Source organism: Grammomys surdaster, unplaced genomic scaffold (genome assembly GCF_004785775.1).
Source record: "Grammomys surdaster isolate TR1022 unplaced genomic scaffold, NIH_TR_1.0 230, whole genome shotgun sequence".
Lineage (NCBI taxonomy): Eukaryota > Metazoa > Chordata > Mammalia > Rodentia > Muridae > Grammomys > Grammomys surdaster.
Genome location: NW_021604675.1, coordinates 247,164 through 271,267, shown reverse-complemented (window position 1 = coordinate 271,267; position 24,104 = coordinate 247,164).

The window sequence follows — 24,104 nt, the reverse complement described above, 5'->3', positions numbered from 1 at the left end:
TTTCTTTCTTTCTTTCTTTCTTTCTTTCTTTCTTTCTTTCTTTCTTTCTTTCTTTTCTTCAATACATACCTTAATGAGATGGTTGAATAGAAAACATATTGCTTATTATATCCATTTTCTATACCAGTCTGATTATATTGCTGATAGTTATTCCATTACATAGTTATTTCACATTTATGAGTTGACACTTTCTTAATCTTTGTGGGTATATAAGTGTAGACACGTAGGTGCCATTCAAGTATGTGAAGGTCATAGAGAAAACTTGGGTGTCTATCTTCTTTGAGACAGAACCTCTCTGTTGTTTGACAATGAATGTTCTAGGGGAACTGTCCTGAGAGTTTCTGGGGCTTCTCTTGTCTCCTAGTCCCATCTGGTCCTAGGAACATTAGAATTATAGATGCACCCAACTAGACTGGATTTACATGGGCTCTTGGAAAGTTTTTTTTTTTTTTAAGATATTTAACTAGGCATACTTGTGGTAAGGAGAGTTGGGGGCATTAAAGTAGTTCCAGGGAGAAAAATTAGAAATAGTCATGTGGGATAGTCAATGTGTAGCCCCAAGCATAGGTACAAGCTGGCATGTAAAACTGACCATATATCTTCCTTGCAGTTCCCTGACTATCCCCCTCTTATTCTAGCAGTTGCTGCTTAGTAATTTAAAACATACAATCACAATGTATGTTACCATAAATTTAAAAAAAATGACAATGTATAAAGGTCTCAATATTGAAATGCCAAGGAGCCTAGCTTTATATTTGGGCTAATGTCCCCGTATACTTATGTATGTGTTCATACAATAAAACTGCTTCCTAGCACACAACTTAGATGTCTCTTCCCTTAGATTCAAACAGCATAATCGGTCATGTCTATGATCCTAACACTCAGAGACTGAAAGAGGGGATTACCACAAGTTTAAGGTCTGTCTGATTGTCTTGATTTATAAACTTGACATCACAAATCAAGACATTTATATATTTTAAGGACTTATTTTTATTATTTTGTATTGTGTGTATATACACATACAAACACACATACACACACACAAACACACACACACACACACACACACACACACACAATCAATCACATTCCTGAACACATGCACTGAGGTGTCCCAAAAGCCCATTGGCAGCAAATTTCTATGGAGCAAGGTTAAAGGGAGTTGTCTACTTGACTGCGGTCCTGGGAAATGAACTCTTGTGGGACTGCATAAGGGTATCCTGGGTCATGGTGGAGCAGGTGCCTAGAACCCCGAGACTCTGAGGATTCTGGGTGGGATTCTGCATGAGAACCAGCACGAGTTTGACACACCCCAGAACCCAGGATCCTGAAAAGCAGTCACGGTTTCCATAGAATTATATTGTTCAGTCACATAGGCCAGGCTATAGGCCTCAGGCCCTAGGGATTTACATACTAATGAAGGCCAGAGGGCAGAGCAAATTAAACAGGCCTCCCTCAGATCCTCCCCCAATCCTCTCCCTTTCTCCCTCCCTATATAGCTTAGGACTGCCCTGAGTTTTTGAGGGTACGCCTAGATCCATCTATCATCTGCAATGACAATAAATCTTTTTGGAACCAAGGACTTCCTCGTGTTATTGGGGCCTGTCGCCGCCAAGGCCTCCAGGCCACTGGAACCGTAGGATTCCTCAGGGGCCCCACCGCTAAGGCGGCCTCTAAAATTTTCCCCACAAACTCTGGACTTCAAGAAGATCAGGCCATGCTCTTAACCACTTAGCCATCTCTCTAGCCCCTATTCTTTTGTTTATAAAACACCAAAGTTCAAGGTCAGTAAACCACAGTCCACACACTTCTAATGAGTACCTGAGTGTAGTTAATGAAATAGCCATGATACTTTATATCTTTGAATATTTCAAAAAAATTAAATAGGAACATTTTATGACATTAAAATATGGAATGTCAGTGTTTGTAAATAAAGTTTTATTGCACTGAGAAATGTTTAGTCATTAGTATATTATCTACAGCTAAGTTTGCACTACACTGATAGAACAGTTTTGATAGAAATCTAGTGATGTATTAAGCCTAAATATTTATCTGTCTGCCTCCCTGTCTGAATGGCAGACAACATTACTGACTCTTGTTCAAGAAATAAATAAATCCAGCAAAAATACCAAAAAAAATGGTTTAGTGAGTTATTGAGTGGCTGGTTTATAAGAAGATTATATAGACATTAACCATTTTACTATTCCTTGGTAAGAAAAGACTAAAAGCTTCAGCTGTCATTTTAATAGTAAAGCAAATGAAAAATTCTCAAACTACGTTCTTTGAAAATTGTCTTAAGAATAAGTATCTGAACATAAAGAAAATATTGTCACAATGTTAGTACATTTCAGTGTCTTTCTTCAGCACCATCATTGATACCTACTACAGACTAAGACAAATTTCTTAAAACACAAATGCTGTTAATTTCTGCACTATTCAGAATTTACCTTGTATTATCTACCTTCTATTCTGGAAATGATAATCTAATGACAAACTATTTCCCTGTATTCTTTGATAAAAAATAAATCCATATCTGCACCTGACATCATGCCCAGGATCCCAGCATTCTGGAAGCTTAGTAGAGAAGTCAATGTTAGTCTGTATAGCATATAATGTTTCAAGGAAAGTCTGGGCAGTTTAGAGTAGACTGTTTCTTAAACTATGCAAAGCAAAACAGATAACTAAAACAAAATAAATAGTTTTACTTTTCTGTTATCATTGATCTTGATAGAGTCTCTCAGTTAACCAAATGACCTATATACTTCTGTCAAGTTCTCTACTTGTACACTGCCAATGACCATCCTCAGCTTGGAGAGGAATTCTGATGAAGGGATGTTTGGGAAAAGTGAAAGAACAAATCAAATTCAATCATGAGTACAAGCTGACAGCCTTATGTTATGCTTCAGACATCTCTCCAGAGGTCTCCAGATAGCTCAGCTCTTGCAGACAAAGGAACATTCTTTTATTTGTATATCAATTCAACCATCCATCCCAGGTTTTCTTTTTGATTATGCCTGAATCAGCATTTTATGAGCTCAGCTACTTGATTCTTAGAAAAGATTGCAAGTACATTTTTATTTTAACATCACAATGAATTCAGAGATCTGCCTGCCTTTGTAAGTACAGGAAATAAGCTAGCTGAGAGAGATTTTTGCTCTGAGATCACCATTCTAACCCCTGCCCACCTCCACCCCACCCTCAACCTGGCCTAAACTAGCTCTGTCCCAGGCTGAACTTGAACTTAAGAATCTGCCATTAAAAGTACAAATAATAAAGTTAGCTGGGAGAGAACTTGCCCTGCAATCACTACTCCCCAAATATATTAATCTCCTTCCTTAATATCTGCCTGATAGCCCTGAGAAGCCAGCCATCCCAGGGGAACCTCCGTTCAACCCCACCATGACCCAAATTCATCAGACATGCTTAGCCTGAAGCATACAGGTAAGCTTCCTTTCCCCCACGCATTTCCCTCTTTGCTGAGTCCTTTGGGCATTCCAAGCTACCAGGAGCAGCCAGCTAGCCCAGAATGACTTCCATTTTCCCCTTACATTTCTGCCCATTTTCATGAGACCTGTGGCACCTAAGCCATACAGACATGAGAATCCTGACAAGTACATACCTACAGAATTATGCAACCCATGATTATCCATCAGAGGCCTACACACAAGAACCATTGAGGTTAACTCCAATCCCAATACCTACTACAAAAGGAACATCAAGGTACAAATGCCATTCAGATGGTTAAAGGCCCTCAAAAGAACAAAATCAACAAAAGCCAGAATAATTTGGCACCTCCAGAACAGAGCTACCCTACTAAAGTAAGGCCCAGATATCCTAACACAACTTAAGCATAAGAAAATGACCTTAAGTCCAATCTTATACAGATAATAGAGGCCTTTAAAGAGGAAGTTAATAAATGCCTTGAAGAAATACAGGAAAGTACCACCAAACACCTAGAAGTATTTAAAGAGAAACAAATAAATCCCTTAAAGACTTCCAGGAAAGTACAATTAAACAGATATAGGAAATAAATAAAGCTATGCAAGACATTAAATAGTGGAAATAGAGGCAATAAACAAAATAATAAAGCAATAACGAATCATAGAGATGGAAAACCTAAGGAAGAGTACAAAAACAACAGATATACACATCACCAACAGATTACAGAAGAGAGAAGAATCTCAAGTGTAGAAGATACAATAGAAGAAATTGAGAAATAAGTTAATAAAATATTAAATCTAGAAAGTTTCTGAAACAAAACATCCAGGAGATTTGTGACAACATGAAAGTCTTATAATAGGAATAGAAGAAGCTAAGTAGTCCCAGCTCCAAGTCTCAGAAAATATTTTCAAAAAAATCGTAGAAGAACTCCTTCTTTAACTAAAGAAAATGATGTTTATAAACATACAAAAAGCTTATAGGACAACAATTGGACTGGATCAGAAAAGAAATTCCTCCTGCCAAATAATAATCAAAACACAAAATCCACAGAACAAAGAAAGAATATTAAAGACAGAAAAGGAAAAACGTCAGCCATTATACAAAGACAAACATCAGAATTGCACTGATGTGTGGGACTGTGTAAGGGTATCTTGATTCATGGTTGGGCATGGGCCTAGAACCCTGAAACTCCAAGGGAGAAGTGGCAGGCATTTGACCACGTCCTCAGAACCCAGGATTCTTACACATAGTCTGGTCTCCATAGACCTACATTGTCCAGTCATGTAGGCCATTACAGCCCCTCCCAAAGTGCACGGGTAGAGGGCATGACCATAGGCCTCAGGCCCTAGGGATTTACATACTAATGAAGGCCAGAGGGTGGAACAAATTAAGGATTCTTCCCCAGATCCTCCCCCTTTCTCCCTCTGTATTTAACTAAGGACAGCCCTGAGTTTCACGGGGGTACATCCAAATCCATCCACCATCCGCAGTGAAAATAAACCTTTCTGGAACCAAGGACTTCCTCGTGTCATTGGGGTCTGCTGTCACCAACGCCTCCAGCCTCTGGAACCTTAGACCTTCTCGTGTATGTGAGACCCGCAGTGTAGAACCCCCCCCCCCGACATCCCTCACCTCTGAGGCCCCCTTTTTTCCCACACTGATGTCTCCAACAGAGGCTCTTAAAGTTACAATGGCATGGACAGATATCTTGCAACCTCTAAAATACGACATGTGCCAACTTAGTCTATTATGCAAAATTTTCGATGACCATAGAAACAATAAAACATTTCAAGACAAATCTAAATTGAAACAATATCTATCCACAAACCCACCCATGAAGAAAATGATTGAAGGAAAACTTCAAGCCAAGAAACTCATACATACACACACACACACAGAAACACAAACATCACCAGCATCAATATAAGAGGAAATAAAAAATCACTGATCATTAATATCTCTGAATATCATTAGACAAAAATTCAAAATTATAAGACACAAGATAACAGAATGCAATTAAAAGTAGGATTCAACATTCTTCTCAACACATGAAACACACCTCAGCAACAAATATAGATATAACCTCAGAGTAAAGGGTTGGAATTGTATTTTACAAACAAACAGATCTACAAAGCAAGCTGGAGTAGCCATTCTAATATCTAATAAAATAGAATTTGAACCAATATTAATCAAAAGACACAATGAATGATACTTCATACTCACTAAAGGAAAAATCTATCAAGATAATATCAAACTTTTGAACATCTCTGCCCCAAATGCAACAGCACCCACATTAAAAAACAAAGCAAAATAAACAAACAAACAAACAACTACTAAAGCTTATATAGCACATTAACTTAACATCAAACCCAACACATTTGCAGTGGAAGACCTCAAAACACCACTCTCCTCAATTGACAGGTCTTATAGACAAAAACTAAGCAGAGAAATAATATAACTTATAGACACATGAATAAAATGGACCTATTAGACATTTTTAGAGTATTTCATTCAAACACAAAAAGAAAATACCTTCTCAGCAGCTCCTGAATCCATCTCTGATGTTGGCCATACATAGTCGGTCACAAAGCAAGCATCAACAGGTACAAAAAAATTGAAATAATGCCTCATATCATACCACCATGGGATAGGCTGGACATCAACAACAGAAACAAAAGAAAGCCTACACACTCATGGAAACTGACCAAATCTCTACTAAATGATCCCTGAGTCAGGGAGGAAATAAGGAAAGAAATTAAAGGCTTTTGAACAATTCAATAACAATAAAGGTACAACATACTCAAATTTATGGGACTCAATGGAAGCAGTTCTAAGAGGAAAGTTTATTGAGCTAAGTAGCTCAATTAAAAAAAAAAACAAAAAACTATAGTATTTCTTATACCAGCAATTTGGTAGTACATTTGAAAACTCTACCCCATGAGGCATGAGGAGAGTAACAATACCAACCAACCAGAGCTCCCAGGGTCTAAACCACCAGCCTGGGAACACATAGGGAGGAACCCATGGCTCCAGCTGTATATGTAAGGGAGGATGGCCCTGTCGGGCATAGGTGGGAGAGGAGATCCTTGGTCCCAGGAAGGCTGGATGCTGTGTGTGGGGGAATTCTATGGTGGTGAGGTGGGAGTGGAGGGGTAGGTAGGGGCACATCCTCATAGAAGCAGGAGGACAGGTGATGGGATAGGGGGTTCCTGGGAGGAGGAACGATGGGGTAAGTAGATAACATCTGAAATGTAAATAAAATATCCAATAAAAGAAAGAAAACTCTAGAAAAATAAATAAAAAAGGAAAGACACTGAAGAAGACTAGAAGGCAGGAAGTAATCAAAATAAGGTCTGCAATCAATTAAATACAGACAAAAAATTACAAAGAATCAAGGCAACTACTCGTTCATCCTTTGAGAAAATCAACAAGATGACAAACACATATTCTCTATAACTAATAGTAAGAAAGATAATATCTAAATTAACAAAATCAGAAATGGAAGGGGAGACATAACCACATATACTGAAGAAACTCAAAGAATCATTAAGTCTTACCTCAAAAGTCTGTATTCCACAAAACTGGAAAATCTTAATAAAATGGATGATTTTCTATACTGATATCACCAATGTTAAATCAAGATCAGGTAAACTATTTAAACAACCCTATAACACCTAGGGAAATAGAAGCAGTAGTTAAAATTCTCCCAACCATTAAAAGCACAGGGTCAGTTAGTTTCAGCACAGAATTCTACCAAACCTTCAAAGAAAAGGTCATACCAATATTTCTCAAAATATTTTACAAAATAGAAAGCGAAGGAACACAGCCAAACTCATTGTTTGAGGCCACATTCCCCCTGACCCCTAAACCACACAAAGACTACACCAAAAAGGAGAACTTCAGACCAATTTTGCCTATGAACATTAATGCAAAAATACTGAATAAAATGCTAGTAAACTGAATTCAGGAACACATCAAAATCATCACTCATCATTTGTGCGGCAGCGGGCTGTGAAAAGAAAGCATGGTTTCTGGTCGAATACTGGCTAGAGATGTCCAGAGACCTCACAGGTTGGAGACCTTACAGGTTTCCCTGCAAGGGATGGCATACATTTTACCACTCTCCCAGACTCCAGGCTGGTGACATGAGGCCAAAGACCATCATCGGTTGGTCTGTGCCTTTCGGGCACGTAGGACAATGCCCCTACTAGCCCCTTCACAGGTATAGGGCATGACTACAGGCCACGATGCCTCATGAGATCTCCATATTAATTAGATACCTAAAGGCCAGAGGGCAAAGCCAATTAAGCATTTCTTCCCAGACCTCCTCCTACTTGCAAAAGGTATTTAACCTCAGGCTCGCCCTGAGAACACAGCATAGAGCTTCATCCACTTTCCACCTTGAAAATAAACCTTTTAAAACCTGGCACCATCTCTGATCTTTAGGGCCCTCCATGGGGGACCATTGAGAATGTCTTCAACTAACTAATGAGCTGCCACCTAATCTCTGGAGGACTTTCTACATTCCGCCACAGAGCCCACCAACTCAAGCTCAAGCCAGCCCAGCCTTGACCCAGCTAAGTGGGATACCTCAACCAAGAGTCTCATCTACTCTACAGGGCACCACTGAAGCTTCTCCCCCTCTCCCCTCCCCTTTCTGCTGCAGCTAGCTCTAGCTTCTATGGCCCATCTCAACTCTTCTGCAGCCTCTCAGCAGCATCTGAGAGCCCAAGGGCTTAAGACCAGTCAATCCTCGTCCACCTCCTTCCCGGGGGGTGGGGGGGGCTCACCAAGCCAAGGGCTCCTCCCCCACAGGACATCAGACTGGGATCTCCCCACTCCTGGAGTGGAGCTCTGTGGCTTTGTCTGCTCGATGCTGCATGGGATGAACTCAGTCATACTCCTGTGCTTCTGCCTCCTGAGCCACAGTTCTAGCCTCCTGGGGTGGCAGACATGCAGGACCCATAACTCAGCCCAACAGGAATCATGCCCATGTACGAGTCACAGCCCAACAATCATTATCAAGTAGGCTTCATCCTAGGGATGCAGGATGGTTCAATACATGATAATCTGTCAACCTTATATAATATATAAACAAATTGAAAGAAAAAAATCACATGACCATCTCATTAAATGCTGAGAAGCCTTTGACAAAATCCAACTCTTCTTCATATTAAAAGTCTCAAAAAGATCAGGCATACAAAGTATGGTGGCTTTAAATGCTTGGCTAAAGGATTGACACTCTTAGGAGGTGTGGTCTTGTTGGACTATGTGTGCCCTTGTTGGATGAAGTATGTCATTGTGGGGATGTGCAATGAGATCCTTCTCCTGATCACGTGGGAACCAGTCTTCTACTAGAAGCTTTCAGATGAAGATGTAGATCTCTCATCCTCTCCTGTACCATGTCTGCTTGAACACTGCCATGCTCTTGTCTTGATGATAATGGACTGAAACTTTTACATGTAAGCCAGCCCTGATTAAATATTGTCCTTATAAGAATCACCATGGTCATAGTGTCTGTTCACAGTAGTAGAACCCTAAATAAGACACAAAGCATATACTTAAACAAAATCAAAGCATTATAGAGCAAGCCAATAGCAAATATCCAGCTAAAGGACTAGAAATTTAAAGCAATTCCTTTAAAATCAGGATAAATACAGGTTGCCCATTCTCTCACTATTTATTCAATATAGTACTTGAGGTTCTAGCCAAAACAATAAGACAACTAAAAGAGATTAAGGAGATACAAATCAGAAAAGAAGAATTCAAAGAATCACTTTGAATTTCAGACAATATGTTTGGTACAGTATTTATAAGATACCCCCAAAATTCTACCAGAGAATTCCTAAGACAGATAAATACCTACAGCAAAGTAGCTAAATACAAAATTAACCCAAGGAAATAGGTTAACCCTCCTTTATACAAATGATAAATGGTCAGAGAGAAAATTAGAGAAACAACATCCTTTATAGTAGCCACTAATAATATAAAATATGTTGGTGTACCTCTAACCAAGCAACTGAAAGATCTGTATGACAAGAACTTCAAGTACCTGAGGAAAGAAATTAAAGGTGATACCATAAATAGAAGTATCTCCCACACTCATGGATTTGTATGACAACCATAGTGAAATGACCATATTACAAAAGCAATCTACAGATTCAAGCAATCCCCATCAAAATTACAACACAATATTTTGTAGATATTGAAAAAGAAATTCTCAACTTCTTATGGAAAATTAAAAATCCTTACACAGTCAAAACAATCCAGAACAGTAAAAACCTTCAAGAAAAATCACCATTCTTGATCTCAAGCAGTACTACAGAGCAATAGAGAAAAAATCATCCTGGAATTGGTACAGAAACAGGACATTTTAATTAATTGAATCAAATCCAAGAGCCAGAAATTAACTCATACAACTATGGACAGTTGATTTTTGATGAAGAAACACATATCATACAATGGAAAAATGAAAGTATCTTCAACAAATGGTGCTGAACTAACTGGATTTCTCCATGTAGAAGAATGCAAATAGATCCATATTTATCATCCCACACAAAACTCAAGTCCAAGTGGATTAAGAACTTCAACATAGAACCAGATTCACTACATCTCATATAACAGAAAAGGGAAGTGCCTTTAAAGGTATTGTATAGGAGCTAATTTCCAGAACAGAATGTCAAAGGCTCAGGCTCTAAAACAAATAATTAATAAATGAGACATCATTAAATTAAAAAAAATACTGTAAGGCAAAGGACACTATCAATAGGACAAAGTAGCCTACAGATTGGGAAAAGATCTTTACCAACCCAATATCTGACAGAAGGCTAGTATCTAAACTGTATAAAGAACTCATTAAGTTAGACAGCAACTACCTAAATAGAACCATTGAAAATGAGGTACAGAAATAAGCAAAAAATTCTCAACTTGTAAACTTGTACAATCACTTTGGTAATCAATTTGGTGGTATCTCAGAGAATTGAGGATATTTCTATCTCAAGACCAAACTATGCCACTCCTGAGGATATACCCAAAAGATGCCCTATTATGCCACAAAGATACTTGATCAATTTTGTTCATAGCAGCTTTATTCATATAACCAGAAGCTTGAAACATCCTAGATGTCCCTGAACTGAAGAGTGGATAAAGAAAATGTACATCTACATAATAGAACACTATTCAGCTACTAAAAGCAATGGCATCATGAATTTTGTAGGCAAATGGATGGATCTTGAGAATATCATCCTGATTGAGCTAGCCCAGTCCCAAAAGGCCCTGCATGGTGTGTCGTCACTTATAAATGAATATTAGCCATAAAATTCAGAATATACATGCTATAATCCACAGACCCTAAGAAGCTAAACAGACACATGGAAGGCACAAGAAATAATGCTTGAATATGAATTAAAAGGGGGATATAAAATAATCATAAGAGGGAGATGGGAGGAGAGAACTGGGTGAAAGAGGAGATGGAGAGGGGGATTGAGGTCATTAAAGATTAGGTGTGGGGAGGGACAGGAGGGTTGGCAAGATGATCATCGAAATGAATGAAAATCTGCAAGTGACAAGGATTAGAAGGTAGGGTGCCTTCCAGGATGAGACATAGACATAGGACAGGGCAGACATGCATTAATCAATGGTGGTATCCTTAGATGTGACTATTAACATTTGGATTATGGAACCTGAAGAGTCTATCTCCTGCAGTCAGGGTTGAGCCCTGGTGGAGCTATAGGGACATAAACTCACAAAACATTTGATGCAAAATTTATCCAGGCTACAACAAATGCAGTGATGGGGGATGGAGTAGAGACTGAGAAAATGGCCAACCAATAATTGACCCAAATTGAGACCCATCCCATGGGCAAACACCAATCCCGATATTTTCAATGATTCTCTGTTATACCTGTAGTTATGGGTCTAGCATGGCTGTCCTCTGAGTGGTTCCATGCAGCAGCTGACTCAGACAGATGAAGATGCCCACAGCCAAACAGTATTTGGAGCTTCAGACTCTTATTGAAGAGCAGGAAGAAGGATTTTGACATCTAAGGGGAAAAGAACTCCATAAGAAAAGCAACAGAGTCAACTAACCTGGATACTTAGAGCTCTCAGAGACTGAAACACTGACCAAAGAACCTACACAGCTTGGACATAGCCCTCCCTGTACATGTGTAGCAGATGTGCTGCTTGATCTTCACTTGTGTCTGGAAAAATTGGTGTGGGTGAAGGGTGCTATCTCAAATACTGTGGCCTGTACATGGTATGTGTTCTTCCAGATGGCCTGCCCAGACTGGCCTCAGTGGGAAACAAAGCACCTAGTCTCACAGAGACTAGTGGCTGGGAGGGGGAATACCCAGGGGCCCCTCACCTGCTCAGAGAAGAAGGAAAGGGGATATGTGGAAATGATTGTGGGAAACGGTGACTGTGTGGGAGACAGTGAGGAGGATATAAAATGAGTAAGTAAAAAGTAAATAAAGAATGAAGTAAATAATTAAGTAAAGTAGCTTTCTGACAAGCTGGCTCATATTTCAGCTTCCTCTGTTCTATTAGGTCTATGAAGCAAGCCCCTCATATAATTCATATTACATACTTATATTTTATATAGTTGAGAAATTATTTATTCTTTAACTCATGTTTTCATGGTTCTTCCTCATAGCCTTAAAGGTTGTACTGAAGCTCACAGCATTTGCCATTCTGCTATTGACACTAGAGACACTCTTACTTTCCACATTCATGCTGTTTCTAATGATCACAGTCATTAACCTTGGCCGGAAGAACCTTTCGTAGGAACATAAAGTAGAACATACATTATACATACATACATATATATATATATGTATATATATACATATATATATATGTGTGTGTATACATATATACACATATATACATATATATTTACATTATATATTTACATATACATATACACATACACATACACACACATATATATACATATATATATAATTATTATTACTATTATTATACAAATAAACTTCATGCCAAGCAACCATCAGCACTCTTGGACACCCAAACCCTGCTAGTTCTGCTCCAGAGGTGAGAACTGTCACACCATCCTTTCTGCATGGTCATGCAGGATTCAGCAGTACACAGAAAAATGGAAACATAGTTTAAGTCACTGATAAGCAGCTAGCCTGAATCACAAGTGTCAGATGATCGAAGCTCATGAATTCATGTAACATTACTAATTGCAATTTATATATGTCAGGCACACCTTAAAGTAACCAAAAGTTCTTGAAAATTACCCTTAGATATTCACACTTCAAATAATATTGTTTACAGAACTTTGTCATAGTTAATAACACACAGTTATAATTTATTCTCAGTATCAAACAATGTGTAGAGATGTTTGCTCATCTCAGGGATAAATCAATGTAAATCATTTAGGAAGGTCACAAGGGACAAATATAAACTCATGTAATGAAAAGTAAAGACCGGGCGGTCGTGGCACAGGCCTTTAATCCCAGCACTTGGGAGGCAGAGGCAGGCAGATTTCTGAGTTCGAGAATTCGAGGCTAGCCTGGTCTACAGAGTGAGTTCCAGGACAACCAGGGCTACACAGAGAAACCCTGTCTCAAAAAAACAAACCAAAAAAAAAAAAAAGAAAAAAAAAAGAAAATGTACTCATTGTCTTATTCAGTGGTTCTCAAATGTCCTAATGCTTTGGCCTTTAAATACAGTTGCACATGTTGGGGTGACCTCCAGTCATAATATTATTTCATGTTTGATTCATGATTGTAATTTGCTACAGTTATGAATTAGAATGTAAATATCTGACATGCAGAATATCTGATATACAAGCCCTGATTATAACCCACAGATTTAAAACAACTGGTCAAATGCTGAACACTATATAAAGAAAAAGTCTTACAGATGTCTCAATCAAATTTATAAAATCAATCAAATTTATTAAAATGTACTATTTTTCTCCTGCTGAGGACACGTATCAGAGCACCAACTTAACATGTGCAAGGACCACAAAAAAATAAGTCTATTCTTCAAAGGATGTACATTATTTACTATATTATTTGTAGACCATTAGAGTAATAAGACACAGTAAATTACTGCTGAATCTCCATAATCCTATTACAATAACATTACATTAATTCTGAAGAATGTTGAATCTCATTTCTTAGTATTCCTCACAGACAGAAAAACATTTCTAATCACAAGATTTTTTTTCATATGTATGCATCATACTGAAAATACACAGAGCTTCATTGTTCTACCTTAACTAGAAGTAAGAAATAAATATTAGCATATGAAAATTTATGTCTTAAAATAAAAATTACTGCTTTCTGTACTATGTTAAGTTGCTACATGATGAGTTTTGTAACAGTAAAGCTAAGAAATAAGTGGAAAAGTTTTCAGTTTCTATGGCTGGACTAAGCAGGAACAGTATGAGAGTATCCTTATGAATGGGACTCACTGATTTGGGAGCATATAAACTTAGGTGTAGTTCAAGATAAATCAGAGTTAATTTGGAATTTTATATGATAATTAAGTATCAGTGGGACATAATACCTGTTTTTCTTATTCTATAACCCTAAATAAATTTCTCCTGCTTTAAATCTTCTTGTATTCAAGTCCTGACTGCTTTCTGGTATGTTCTCTTTTTTAAATTATGCATATAAAATGAAGATTTTTAAGTGCTGTGGTTGCATCATAAGTATCTCTGGAGAAGTTGTATGTCAAAGATTTGGTCCTCAGCCCATGGTACTATTGAGAAGGAGTTGATAATTAGTTTAATGGCACCTGGGAGATCATCTGATCATGGGGCAATGCACATAAAGGAGATTGAGTGAACCTAAAATCCAATATCTTCCATTTTATCCTAGTCATTTAGCAAATTTACTCCATTGTATATTCACCACATGATATTAATGCTTCAACACTGGCCCAAGAGCAACAGAGGAAACTAACTATAACTTGAAGTTTTCAACATTCTAAGCAAATACAAAACATTTATCTTAATTATCTGAATGTTTCAGGCATTTTTAACAGCTGACAAACCTGTGACTCCTTTTTCTTATTTATTTTTTAATCCATTAAGTTGAATTAATTCTGTCCATATCTACATGACCATTAACTGTAATATGAGGAACCTACTATTATCTGTACTCCAAATGAAATGAAAAGTGACTTTTTCTTTCTGAGCAGACATCAACAGCTAATAGCCCATCTGCTATGGTATAGGTCTTTGGGGGATTCTGTACCTCCACCCTAGAAATTTTGACTGACTTGATTTTTGTTTAGATTTTTTTTTGTAGGTAACCACAGGAGATAGCCATGTTGTATCTCCAAAGGACAGCATTTCACAGCACAATTATATAGTCTCTGGATTTTACATTCTTAATCTTTATGGCCCCTTTCCATGCTGTCTCCTAAGCATTGGGGAGATTATTGATATAGATGTCCTATCTACAGCTAAGTATTCATTCATATTTTTAGCACTTTGGAGGACAATGGATTTCTACATTAACCACAACCTACAACAATAAGAAATTCCTCTGATCAAAGGTGAGAGCAGCATAGATATAAGAATATAAACACATTTTCCAGTGCAGTTTAATAACATGACCATTTAGAACAACAACATCAATAAAATTTCCTCTCTGTAGCCTATTGTTTCAGAAGCTGTGCACTTTGACCATGTTTATAGTACCATGAATTTCCTCCTATAGATCAGGCTTTAAATCCAATCAGGTAAATTGTTTATACTCCTAGAGCATCTTACAGCTATTCCATCAGTGAGTTCTTGACGTGTATATCAGTATTATAACAAGCAAAATCCATTAATATATCAGACTATTGATATCTTTTGTACCTCAACAGTCCAGTTAACCTCTTCTAGTACTATAAAAACTGACCAGCAAGGGGAGTTTCTAGGTTGTTTCCTGTTCTGGGATATTATAAATAACACCATAATGGACATGGTTGAGCAAGTATCTTTGGGATAGGATGAAGAATCATTTGGGTATATGCCAAGAGTCTTGAGGTAGATAGATTACAAATTTTCTGTGGAAATGTCATATTGATTTCCATAGTGAGTATACAAATTTGTACTTTCACCAGCAATGGAGATATTCTCCCCTTGACCCCACCTTCATCAGCATGAGTTTGCACTTCTTTGATTTTAGCCATTTTGACAGGAATAAGGTGGAATTTCAAAGTAATGATTTGCAATTCCATGATGGCTAAGTATTTTCAACATTTCTTTAAGTGTTTCTCAGCCATTTGGTTTCATCTACTGAGGATTCTTTGTTTAGATCCATACCCCAATTTTAATTGAACTATTTATTTTTTGATATGACATTTCGTGAGTTACTTATATACTTCAGAAAAGAGCAGTCTATTTTATATGGAGTTGGTTAATTTTTTTCTCCAACTGTAGGATGCTAATTTATCAATATGCTGTTTTCCTTTGCCTTACAGCAGCTTTTCAGTTTCATGATGTCCTATTTATTAATTGTAATATTAATGCCTGCAATGTCAGTGTTCTGTTCAAGAATTTGTAACCTGTGCCAATACATTCCAACCTATATTGTACTTTCTCCTCTCTTTCTTCCCATTTATCTGGTATTACATTGAAGTCTTTGATCCATTTGGACTTTATTTTGTGTAATTTTGTGCAAGAATCTACTTGAATTCTTCAGACATCCAGTTTGACAAGTATCATTTGATGAAGAAGATGATGTCTGTTTTACAAAATGTATTTCTAGCTTCATTAAAAGAAATTAGGTCTCTCTCTCTCTCTCTCTCTCTCTCTCTCTCTCTCTCTCTCTCTCTCTCTCTCTCTCTCTCTCTCTCTCTCTCTCTCTCTCTCTCTGTGTGTGTGTGTGTATCTATGTATGTCTTCAGCTAGATGCAATCTATGTGTCTGTTTTTTTATGCCAATACCATGTCATCTTTACTACTATACCACTGCTTTACAATTTGAAATAGGTAATGATGGGACTTCCAACAGTTCTTTTATTGCTAAGTATTGTTCTAGTTGTCCTGGAGTTTTTATTTTAGTATATGAAGTTAAGAGTTGCTTTCAAAGGTCTATAATGAAATGTGTTGGAATTTTGTTTGTTTTTGCACTGAATCTGTAGTTTAGTTTTGGTAGAATGGATAGTTTTGCTGTCTTAATCGTACTGATCCAAAAGCATGGAGATCTATCCATCTTAGGATATCTTCCTCAGTTTATTTCTCGAAAGATTTGACGTCTTTGTTATACAAGTCTCTCACTTGCTAGTTGAGGTTTACTCAAGATATTTTATATAGTTTTTGGCTCTTATGAAGGGCATTATTTTTTCTTTGTCTTTTTTGTCATTTGTATATAGGAAGGTTATTGATTTTCTTTTCAGTTAATTTAGAATCCAGCAACTTTGCTGAAAGACGTTATCAGCTCTAGGTGTTCCCTGGTGGAATTTTTATTTTCTTTTGTGTATACTATCAAATCATCTACAAGTAATAGTATTTTTGCTTCTTCCTTTCCAAACAATATGGAAAGAGTGGACAACCTTCTATTGTTCATAATTTTAGTGGAATTCCTTTGAGTTTCACTCTGTTTAAATTGAAATTGCTAGATGCTTAGTGTAATTTTCATTTACTATATTTAAATATGTTCCTTGTGTCCCTAATCTCTCCTAGATTTTATCATGAAGTGGTAGTGGATTTTTGTCAAAGGACTTTTGTGCATCTAATGAGATGCTAATATGTTATTTTCTTTCACTTTGTTTATAAGGTGAATTGCATTTATAGATTTTATATACTAAACCATCTCAGCATATCTAGTTTGAACCCTACTAGATCATGATGTATGATTTTTAATATATTCTTGAATTGAGTGTGCAAGATTTTATCAAGTACTTTTGCATCTATATTCATGAAGGAAATTGGTCTGTAATTTCATTTGTTTTGGGGGTTTTGTGTGATGTGGGTTGGGGGTAACTCTAGCCCCATAAAATGTTCATTTTCCTTTTTATTTTGTGAAATATTTGAGGAGTGCAACTTTGAATACATCTTTGAAATTCTGATAAAATTCTGTGCTAAAACCATAAAGCTATGAACTTTTTCTTTACATTGAGAGACAGATAATGACTTCTACTTCACTAGTGGTTATAGAGTTCTATATCAAGTGTTTATTTGATTTTGGTTTTACTTTGATAAATGGTTCTTATCAAGGAAATTACCCACTTCTTTTAGATTTTCTATTTGTTTTGTATTACAAATTTTAAATTATGTACTTATGATTATCTGGATTTCCTTCATGTATGTGCCCCCTTTTGTTTCTTGTTTTGTTAATTTGGAAATTCTCTCTGTTTTTTAGTTTGTTGTGATAACTTTTTTTTCTAACTTGCTGATTTTCTCAAAGAACAAAGTCTTTGATTCTTTATATTGTTGTCTTGGTTTCTACTTTATTGATTTCAGACATGGATTTTTATTAGTTCTTTCCATCTAAAACTCTTGTGTATGATTACTTCCTTTTGTTCTAACACTTTCAGATTTACTGTTAAGGTGCTAGTATGAGATCACTCCAATTTCTTTATTTAGTCACATAGTGTTAAGAAATTTCTGCTTTGCTGTGCTTTCTTGGTATCATATAAGTTCCAGTACACGGTGTATTTATTTTCACTAAATAATAAGAAATGTTTAATTTATTTCTTACTTCTGTGTTGTTTCTTTTTTCCTTCAGTGAAGATTTGTTCAGTTTTCATTGGTGTGTAAACTGTTTGTTTTTACTGTTGTAAAATCCAGTTTTACTCTGTTGTGGTTTAATAGAATGTAGAGAGTTATTTCAATTTTGTTATATAATTGAAAATTGATTGGTGTCTGAGAATTTTGTCAATTTTGGAGAAAGTTCTGTGAAGTGAAGAGAAAAAGGTGTACTCTTTTGTACTTAGATGAAATACTCTGTAGATATCTGTTAAATTCATTTGTTTTATAACCTCTGTTAGTTCAAGCATTTATCTGTTTAGTTTTTGTCTGGATGACTGATCCATCAGAGATAGTGGGGTATTTAAGTCTCCCATTATCAGTATGTGAGGGTCAATATCTGATTAAAGATATGACAGCATTTCTTTTACAAATGTGAATGACCTTGTTTTTGGTATGTAGATATTAAGAATTTAAATGTCATCTTGGTGGATCATTCCTGTGATGAATATCTAGTGTTCTTCTCTGACTCTTTTGATTAGTTTTGTTTTTAACCCTGTTATGTTTGATATTAAAATGTTTCCACTAGCCTGCTTTTTGTTCTATTTGCTTAAAATGTTTTTCCAATCCTTTATCCTTAGGTAATATATACACTTGTTGTTGAGGTGTATTTCATTGATACAACAGAAAGATGGATCTTGTTTTTACATCCACTTTGTTGGTGTGTGCCTTTTTATTGGGATACTGAGATCACTGATACTTAGAGATATCAATGACTAATGAGTGTTGATTCCCATTATTTTGTTCTTGGTTGACTGGGTGGTCATGGTGATGGTGGTGTTGATCTCTCTGTGTGTTATTCCTTTCTTTGAATGTTGCTTATGTGAGATTATTTATTGCCTGTGTGGGTATATAATGTTTCTATCATATATTAAATGACTCAAATTCTCTCTTCCATTTCTTATATTCTGCTGGTGAAGCTTGCCTCTGTAGCTTTCTGTTCAAATTCATAAATTTGATTTCTAGAATTATCTCAGTTTTAGTTTTCTTTATTGATTACATTTTCAATTTTGGGTCTGAACAGTTTTATTCATTTCATTTGCTCTATTTGTTTGTGTTTTACTCAATTCATTTAAGGATTTTTTCAGTTCCTCTTTAGTAACTCCTGTCATATTCATATAATATTTTGTAAGGTTTTTTGCTTCAGCTATGTTGGATTATTCAGTGCTTGCTGTAGTAGGATAGCTTGACTCAAGTGGCTATATCTTTTCATGGCTTTTATTATTAGTATTTTTATGCTGGTGTCTTATCATTTGGGCTTAGGAAGATTATAACTTTAGGGGGTAGTTTGTGGATATTTTTTTTGGGGGGGGTAGGTGGTTTATTTTTCCCCTTGGCTTGTGTTTATGGTTGCTGTTGTTTGCTTGTTTGTTTGTTTTGTTTTGTTGTTTTTTTCTAAGAGCGTGACGGTTATGCATTACCCTAGCCTGATCATTTGGTACGTTCATAGGAAATGCATGTTGGTATTGGATACTGGGATACTGGAATAAGTTGAGAGAACAAAAGTTAGAGAAGAACATCTTTGTGATTTGTTGAGGTCAATGACAACAGTGAGACCACATCAGGTTTCCTAATACACATTTGGGGTTGTAACAAGGTTTCAGAGGAGGACATTGTTTCTCAGAAGCAGTAGGAGAGGTATGGTTCTGATTTGAGCCTACTTGTTGTCCTGAAAGAGCTCCCCTTGAGTTAACATATGGTACTAGCTGGATTAAGAGTCTGATACAAAACAACAAGTCAATAAAGCAAGGTTAAAAAGGGAACATCATTGGGATCCACAGATGGGAACAGGAGTTCATGGAAGGTTGTCATAGGTAGGCTGCTCTTTTATAGAGGTAGGTGTGAGATAAGGGATTGAGATTTGGGAAAGAGAGGAAGAAGAGATAATCTGTATGCAGCTTACCTGTTTTTTTTCTGGCAAGCATGGCCTAATTTAACAGTGGGTGCATCCTAGCATTGAGGACTTGGATACAGTTATCAGTCTAGGAGAAACGTTAGTAGGTGGTAGAGTCTGTGAGATCCATGGGAAATGTGAGCAAGGTAAAAAGATGGCTTCAGGTAGTGTTCTGTTTCAGAGATTGGGATTATTCTAGTGTATTGGGTATGAGGAAACAGAGAGAAAGATAAGATTTATTAGATGTTTTTTCAAATTTCACTTTTTAAAAATTAAGTTTGAAACATTCACATTTACCCTAGTAATATCTTACATATGATGTAAAACTTTAAGATTTTTATCAAGCCACTGTCTTTAATAAAAGAGATTATTTATAATCATTAAACCTTGTCTACTTGTGTAAAGGATAATATGATGTTTTCGTACCCCAGGTAATTAAATGATTGTAAAGTAACTTATGAGAGTATATGTACATGGATTGTATATTTTTAATTTATCCACACCTCAGACTCTAAGCAGAGTATGACTATCTCAGTTAGGGATTTCTATTGTCATGATAAAATGACATGACACAAACCAACCTGAAGAGAAAAGATATCCTGAAAGTTTGTCTTCCAAGCCATGCTACTTCTATTTTGAGGGTTTGAGCTGAATACCTTTGTACAAAATATGCCTAGCTGGGCTAGTTGAAGGTTCATACCTTTGTGTGGTGACTCAGAATATGGCTCAATCTTTTTATGTAAATACCCATCTAGCAGCCTTCCACCATCTGATAATGCTTCATGCCTCATTGGGGTGTGGCCTAATTTATATATAGGATAAGGAAGCCTTGAGTGGCGGTTCCACCAATCAAGATATGAACAAAATTCTCATTGGTGCTAGATAAAATCTTATGAGTTCAAGTATTTGCTAGTGCATCTCTGACATTTCTGTAAGTAATTCCTTATCTAGGCTCTGTAAGGATACCAAAAAAAAAATCATTAGTTTCTCCCATAGTATACTCTAGTGGAATCATTCCTATCATTTTCATTGGGATCTTAGGAGGTGAAGTATACATTACTTTACATCCCACAGAGGAAGTAATTTTAGCGATAAAGTGATTTTATTTTATTTATTTATTATTACTTACTTACTTACTTACTTACTTACTTACTTACTTTAGCTTACAACTCTCAGGTAACAATCCACTACTAAAGGAAGTCAGCAAAGAAACTTAAGGCAGGAAGTTGGATGCAGCAACCAAAGCCATACTTTAGCTTACAACTCTCAGGTAACAATCCACTACTAAGGGAAGTCAGCAAAGAAATTTAAGGCAGGAAGTTGGATGCAGCAACCAAAGCCATGGAGGAGTGTTCCTTACTGGCTTGCATGTCCTGGCTTGCTCAATCTGCGTTCTTATACAAACCAGAACCAGCTCACAAGTTATGGCACTGTTCACTGTGTGATGGACTCTTACACATCAATTATTAATGAAAAGGAAAAAAAAAACTATTATTTGTCTACAGGCAAATCTGATAAAGAGATTTCCTTAGTTGAGAGTCTTTCTTCCCAGATATGACTGTGTTCATGTCCAGTTAACAAAAACAGCTAGTACAATGGTTCATACCAAAAAATGAATAACACATTTTAAAAGTGATATAATAGAATGAAAGTAGAACAAACTAGCATATTGGAAGAGAATAAAATTTAATTGGTTTCCATTATCATGTATAATGATATACTGATATGGAAACTTAACAGTGTTATACGTGCTTTACATGGATGATATTGGATTTAAGCAACTAAACACTAGTTAATTCTATGTTCAAGTTCAATCACTTTTTAGGAATTCTTAGAAAATGTGGCTCTTTAATTATACTAAATTTGACAAATTTTAATATACTCAACATAATGATGTGGGAATAAATTAATACTGACACCTTCAAAACCCAAATTTTAAGTTATTCAATTCTAAAGTATTCTGGTGATATTTAGTTTTAAAAATTATTTGAAAACAATATCTGAATGAGTATATACTCATTTTATATGTGATTGCCTGTAGATAAATAAATAAAGTGATCTTATTTCTGGAATAACTCTGATGTTTCTACATTAAATGTTCGTAAGCATCTCTGCCATTATTTACTTTCCTGTTCATAAACAAAACACAGCATCAACTGAATTAGGACCCAATTTTGTTTTAATTGAAATATATTACACAAAATGTTAATAATCCATTGAGGCTGCAATTTGCTAAATGATACTCTAGCAACTTAAAAGCGTCAACATAGCATCTGAAATTTTCTAATACAATACAGAAGTTTATTTTTGCCCCTGATAAAAACAAATTCAGTATTTTAGATGTTTTCTTATAGCCTAATAAGTTTCTTGTAGAAAACTCTTTAATAAACAAAACACTAAGACACACAGGAAAAAGAAACTTTTCTGCCATCATTTATGAATATCTTAATTATTGAAGGTGCCATCAATAATTGGTATAATGTACACTATATTGTGTCAACATTCTTATTGAAGTTCAAAGTATCCACACTATTTTTGTGGATCTTTTACCTTCAAGAAATTTTGAGCGAAAGAAGGTGTATTAGTAGACTTATTTGGACTTCAAAGCAGGGAAAATTGACTTTATTGTTCTGAGAGGTTGGAGCTCCTAAACCCTGTGCTTCAGTATCCAAGGGTACAATAGAATAGACATTTCAAGATTCAAGAATAGTTTTTGTACTAGATTGTAGTGAGAAGGGAGGATCTGGTTTCAGCAGGCCCAGCAATTGCTTTTTGACACAAACTACAGGATCAAAGATAAATCATTACCAGTTTCTAGGACCTCATAGTTCCAGGGCATATGGTAGAGGTTGACTGGTTTCTTGAATTCCGTAAGCAACAGCTTTTTTTTTTTTTAACATTTAAGCCTCTTTTTAGAGTTTTGTCTTGGGGTAGAAGATTTTCTTTACCCCCTCCAGTTTTTATACACTTCTCATGGCTTTAACCTACCTGCAGTTTCAATGTTCTCTCTGGAGGTGTTCAGTGTACCATCTTCAGAGTGTTTCTACCCCAACACCCTAATGTTGTTGTGGGACTCGCAAATTGAAATTTGAAATGCCTGCCATACAGGGCAGATGTGGAGTAAATGTCATACTGCCTGACAATCCCTTTCTTTGTTGCTGCTGTAGACAAACACTTTGTTCTACTGTGGGCAGAACTTTGGCAACTGATGATATCTGTCAGTTTTTCCTTGATTTCAGGCTTAATATCCATAATATGAAAAATTCTAGCTGTGATTTCTAAATGCCATAGGTTAACTCTGTAGACAGTAAAGAGAACTGTTTCATGACTACTATTTACTGAAACAAAACTTATGTGATATGTGTGAGCATCTGCAAACATCTACCACATACTTGCTTCTATAATAGGTACATTGGATTCAATAACAGAATTTGAGGTACAGGAATTCTAAAAGGGTCTCATGCTTTAGCTACAGGAATGGAATTGTTTTCCTGTTTCAAAAATGGAGTCTATCATCTCCATATTTGAAAGAAACATGCATTTAACATCAATAAAATATTATTACATTTATTTGTATATATTTTTAGTAATGTAATATAAATTATAATAACACTACTTGAAGACTACTGGGTATGGTGATACACACTTATTAGCAGGAATCTCTAGAAATTGAGGAACACAGATCTCTGAATCCACGTTAGTTTACTTAGTGGGCTTCCATCCACCCAACAGTACATAGTAAAACTCTGTCTTAAAATTAATTAATTAATTAATTAACTAATTTTAAAACAATGCTATTAGTATTCTTCTTCATGCAGACATCTAGTTAAACCAGCATCATTTGTTGAAGATTATTTCTTTATCCATTATACGGTACTTAGCTTTGTTGTCATAAATCAAGTGTTTATTTCTGAACACACAGCCAAACACTAGATGGAGTTTGTGAAGTTTTGTGAAAGAGTTGGGGCAAGAATTGAGAAAGACAGAGTGGATAGGGACTCCACAAGAAAACCAACAGAGGAAACTAACCTTCACCTTTTTGGTCTGC